Raw genomic sequence first — 6218 nt, 5'->3', positions numbered from 1 at the left:
CTTTTCTCCTTTCGAGCAGGCAGAAATTAGGATCGAACGTTTTGACAACAACCGTGAATTCTACTTTTTTTTTGCTTTTTTTTCCATACCGGAGGAGCAATTTTACATAGTCGGCCGAAAAGTGGCCATCTGCTTTTCTGCCTTCCCAGGACTGTGAATGGGGTCTGAATCTGAGACTGAATTGGAAATGCCCGTGAAATTAAAGGTAGATTAAACTTGAGAATTAACCAACTTGAGAACTAGTTTAAACCTCAGTTATTCCCGGGAATAACCGAGGTTACTTTTAGGTGCCTAATTTTGTACCATCGGTCGAACGAGATTTATTCGTTTTTTTGGTCAAGAATCAACCCACATGAAAATCGAAGAGGACACTTGCTCACATACAAATAAAATGGAAAGAAGAGATGAATCTGATCTCGTCTACCGCGACTAATATTAACTCGCATTTATTTAGATGAAGCAGAAAATGTGGGCGGTAAATATAACCAGCGTTTCGTCTACAAAAATCCCAAATCTAAAACGGGCAAGATATTTAAAGAATTAGACGTTAAATTAACTGCAGAACAAGCGGGTCTCGTCTAACATAAAGTGAACCGAGTTTTGGAGGGTAAAATGTCCAGAGGCTTTAATTGCCGTCTGTTATCAAGACATCACGGAAGAAAATCCCGAAAAAGTAAAAGACCTGTTTCAAATCTCAGAGAAACATTTTACAAACGCCGTCAATAAATTTAAACTTTATAAAAAGTAAGATTTTTGAAAACCTATTTATAGTAAAATGGAGACGCACACTTTTTACTTGTCCAAAAATCCTCATACGTTCAAGTTGAAAAACGTCATTGACAACTCAAAAGGCGACAAGGTCATTTCAGTTAAAAATATTTTGTTTGAAAAGGGTTACACGTTGGCATCAGATAAACTTGCTTACGTATATTGCCCTCAGGTGGATACCAACGTCAACTTTTGCAATGGGCAGTCGTTTGATTTATTGCAAGTGATTTTGACAAATAGATATTTCCGCAGCGATTTTGAAACGACTAGAAAGCTAAAAAAACCCATAAATATAGACGAATTAACTTTTTATGTCAGGAGCGAAACTGGAGGGATTTGGCAAAATGAAAACGACGGATTAATTATCGAACTAAACATTTTGACCGCGCAAATATAAAACGTATATTTTAAAAAGATGACGGCAGACAGTCAGTCGAAAATGTACACTGATTTAAGCGGGTATCAAACCGAAACAAACGCGACAAAAATTTACCGCCTTCAAAAACTCGAAGACGTTCGAGGACAGGTTTTAAGAGAACGCGACGCACGAGAAACTTCTTACAAACTTAAAGATCAAACGGATATTAACCGCACTTAATAAAATACGGCGTCGAAGCACTGGGAGCCACATCAGCCGCCATAGGCATTCCCACCATATTGGGGGTAATTACCAGCCCCTTAGGACTTGTGATGGAAGGTCTTGCCCTCGAAGCATTTGGGGCTTACGCGATGCTAAAGTACGCCTCCCTCAGATTTTCTCACAAAACCAAAAAAACACGATCAAATCCGCGTGCTTGCAGACGCTAAATTATACATCATCGACGAATACGTCTCACACGCGATCGAATTGTACAAGTCCGTCAAGTACGAGGATCGGTAAGCTGCTTACCAAAATATCACGAAAGAAGTAAAACCCACCGCGCCTCCTTTTTAAAAAGCTTTATTTAAAAGATGGGACACAACTTTAGTCATTTAGCAATCGTGGTAAATAAAGATAATTGGTTCTCCGCCGATTTTCCGAATTTAACCGCGGTTTACAAGTTACCGAGAGTTAAAACAACAAGTTACCGAGAGTTAAAACAGACGAAGCCTTTTTGCGTTGGACAACCGACCCCATTTCATTTTAGCAAAATCAGTTCAATTTCGCGGTGTATTGAGCAACGACGGCATGCGAGGTGGGTTTCCATCTATTATCCGATTACCGTGTCTGCCCTGTTTAGCTTTCACGTATATTACACGGTACGAAAAATATTTTACGACTGCGTGATGCCCATTCCGAGCGACGACATCTTTGATGCCTTGCACAACAATTACGATCATCGGAAATTACCAACACTTGCCTACTGTTTAACGTCGACCAAAATAAATCGTTTAAACAAACGAGGGACACTACATCAAACGGATTGGGCACGGCTTACTATTACGACGAGGGATATATACCAGTTCCCGGCAAAAACAACGACTCCCACGATTTACACCTAATAAACGGCAACTATGCCGGAGCCACTTACATGGGCTTTAGTTGGGCTAAACCGACTAAAGCCTCGGGCCACGCGAGTACTTCACCGTGACTTGGATTACACAATCTGACGCCGTAACACTGGCTTGGTGGGATCTTATTCCTAACAAATCTTAACTAACAGACGTGGGAATTATTAATTAAATCGGTGCCATATTTGGAGGCAAGTATCGACCAATTTCAAGATTCTTTGAAGTACGCAAAAACACCTTTAAATTTCGTAGTGGCACCTGGTTTGTATTTGGTGCCCTCCGACATGGACTTCCGCATTAGAACGTTTGAATGATACAACAACAATTTACAAATTACGTTCCTGAGACCACCGACTTTGATAAACAAGTTACCGAAAAAGTTACAGAGACGAAATCTTCTCCGAAAATTTAACCAAAGCCGGATCTTATACCAAAAATATTACAGGGAAGAGCACCGCTAGAAAAGAAACCGTTGGATATTCACAACGAAGAAAACTTATCGTTGACCGTTGGAACGATTGCGGTTGCAGGATTTGTTATTTATGCTGTACAACGTGTTAACTTAGGCCAAAAAATCAAAGGCAAAAACATTTAGTTAAAACTACTTACATCTTTTGAACATAGGTCAAGATTAAAACGCCCACGCCCACAAACAACGTCCACGGGTGATCGGCGATCCAACCAACCGTCTTACTCGCCACGTTTAATATCCAACTTAATATACTACCGATCAACCCCGGTAAAGCCGCAAGCGCTTTCAGACCCAATTTCTTCAACACATTTGCCAAATTTTGACGGTGGTGCCGGTGTTGGTTTTCGTGCCGTGTCGGCGCTGGTTCCGGTGTTGGCCCCGGTTCCGGAGTACCGGCAGCTCTGACAGAGGCAACAACGCTCGCTACGATGGCACTTACCGCTTAACAAAAAGCCGTTAAAATACTTACGATAATGATGCCTTGTTCTCTAAAAACCACCTTAATCTTTTCGCCCAATGTCAAGTCTGCTTCGAACGTATCTTTTATGCGATTGATTTGACTCCGATTTGATCGGTATTCTGTTGATGATTTCTAACCCACCTCGCCTTACGACTTGTAAGTTGCCCAATTGTTCTAAAAGTTCCGCTCTTTCCGCATCGGTAGTAGCTTCTTCCAATTCATTTTTGACCAGTTGAATCTTTTCGTCCAATTCGTCGAACTTGCCCTGGTTTTAAAGTAACTTGGCTTTGAATGTCTGTAAAGATTTGTTTAGAGCTTCCAATTCTCGAAAGTTTAATCCTTCGGTCTGTACCTGCCTGTCTTCCGTAATCTTAACGACTATGTCGCTAACTTGGTCTGCCTCTTCGGGCAATTCTTCCTTTGCGACCGTTTCGGTTTGATGGTTTTTAAACTAGCCTGTGCTATTTTTATTCCGTAATTTTTGAAACCCAATACATTTCTAACAAATCCCTTTTCCGAGTACCCGACGTCCATGGCGTTTTTGACTATCGTGTCCAAGGTAACCAATGAATTGGGACTTTTTTTGCTGGTTAATAGTACTTCTCTAGTATATCTATCGCCCATTCCCTAAACCTCTATTTGGTCGATATTCAAAAATTTCGCGCTGGGTTGTTGGTGGGCTTTTCGCAAGTCATGCGAATTTGGTCTCTGAAACCGCGGTCGTTTAAGGAAGAAAAAGCCGCCTTTTCGTTTTTAGTCTTTGGTTCGTCCTGGATTTGGCATCGGCATTGAGATTCTTTGGATGGATAGACAGGTTTTAACAGATCCTGCAGGCGTTGCATTTCTCGTAGATTTTTTGCAATTCGTGCTACCAAGCGAGGGGCTTTGGATTGGCAAATGTTTTATTGATTCCGGCAATTTCTCTGGACAGTGATTGCACAAATTTAACGGCCGCGTCTTGGCCTCTGTAGGTTTCGCGACTTGTGCAAACGCCGTTGCATCTAACGACCGTGTAAGAATAGCCGCATGGCTTGCGGTGGTGTACTTTGACCGTGTTTGACGGTTGTGGTGGGAGGCGCTCCAAAACAGACTCGAAATCTGCGTAAATGACCGCGAAACGGCCGTCTTGTTTGTTATTGTAGTTTTCAAACTTGAGAATATTTTAGCCTTTTACGGGTAACTGCACTTTACAAGGCGCCGTGTCCATTCCTTAACTATCTTCTTTGTTCAGTTTGAAAGTGAGACAGGCAATTCAAGCACCAATACGATTTGCCGTTGTGATTGCTGACGTCGCCCATCAACCGAGAGACACTTTTAATCCTGCAGTAAGGGCTCGTTTCACCTCGAGTAAAAAAAAGAGTAAATTGACGGGCTCACTAATGTGTTTAGTTTAATAAGGTATGTAGATGCCGTCCTTACCCTTGTAACCAAATACCAAAATGACTCGATGCGCGGAATTTGCGACAAGGGTGCGGAAAAGTCTATTTTTGCGAAATTTAAACCGTCGTCTCTAGTAAAAGTTGAAGTTCTATCCTCGTGTATTTGATAATTTGGATTGGTTTCCAACTGATTTTTGACATTGTTGGAATATAATTTTAAAGCAGCTCTCAACGCCCAGCGAATGCACTCTTGATCAGCTTTGTTTTGAACATTATAATAATTGCAGTTTTAACTGCCAGTTCTTTAGGCTCGTGAGCTTCCAAGTCTCCGAGGTGCTTGCCAATTTGTTGGTTTAACGCATCTTTGACTGCTTGTTTAGAAATGACTACGTTATTTTTACTCGTAAATGTGAAAACGCTTAGTTTCGTTTCAACTCTGGGCTTTTCCATTTTGAATTTGACCTTGCCGTTTGCAACTTTTTGTAAAAATCGTGAATCAAACGTGAATCAAGTCGTCGGCAAAGAAAGTAGTCGTTAGTTCCCAGTTTGTATAGTTGCCTTTAATCAAATCCCCCGGGGGTGGGGAAAGTCCCTAATGAGTTGGGGAAGCCCCTTGGTTGGGGAAAGTCCCTTCTAGGTTGGGAAGTCCCTTGGTAAAGGAAAGTCCCTTTTAGGTTTGGGGAACTCCCTTGGTTAGGGAAAGTCCCTTTTAGGTTGGAAAAGTCCCTTTTAGTCCGGAAGTCACAAGTTTGGGGAGAAGTCCCTTCTAGGTTGGAGAAGTCCCTTTTAGTCCGGAAGTCACGTGGTAAGGGAAAGTCCCTTCTTGAGCCCAACTTTTGTGTGATGTCGCCGTCAGCGATCAAATTCCACGGGGGGTGGGGAAAGTCCCTAAGTTGGGGAAGTCTCGTAGTCAGGGAAAGTACCTTCTAGACCAGGAGGCTGGTCAGGAACTCTCCATGCCTACTACTTTTTTGACGATCCCATAAGTCCAGATTAAGAGCTTAGATTTTGAAGGTAATTTTGAAGTTTTTCCAAATACGCAAGGTGGACGACAGACCATATTTCACTGGAATTGCAGGATTTTGTCGCTAGAATCTGACTATGGATTTATTTTTGAGATCTAGAATTAGGAAAGCAACAGTGCATCATCCAATCGCCCTGAGCCCACGTACACGTTGTACATGAAATCCCAAACCATCCGCTGGATGGCGAGTTCCAATCAGTAAAATTAAAAAAAAAGTGCCCCAGAAAAAAATCATTGAACTTTTGATGACCTCCCGAAAACAATCCTGCCTTTTCAATAAGAGCAAATTAGGTTCTAGGAGTCTAAAGAAAGTGCCCAGGAAATACCTCAGATTGCACCTTAGAGCATCTATAGAATTCAAAATTTCCTGGGGCCCTTATTAGCGGGCCCCGGACCCCACACCGTAATGGCTTCGCGCTCCACGAACACGTGCCGCCCTCACCTGCCATAATATCAGGCTGTGGAGAACACTGAAATAAAAAAAAGAATGCGTTGTAGTAGTTAAATTTGTGGTTCCCATTGCCCGCCAACGTGAAATAGGATTATTGACAGAAAACAGCAAATTCCACCTATCTACTGGACTGAGAATTTTTCTTGAGTAGTTTACTAATTATCAGCGGTTAC

The sequence above is a fragment of the Acanthaster planci genome, linkage group LG02 (assembly GCF_054643075.1).
Source record: "Acanthaster planci isolate LZ-2023a linkage group LG02, COTS_SCS, whole genome shotgun sequence".
Classification (NCBI taxonomy): domain Eukaryota; kingdom Metazoa; phylum Echinodermata; class Asteroidea; order Valvatida; family Acanthasteridae; genus Acanthaster; species Acanthaster planci.
Note: the sequence above shows the minus strand (reverse complement) of the source record.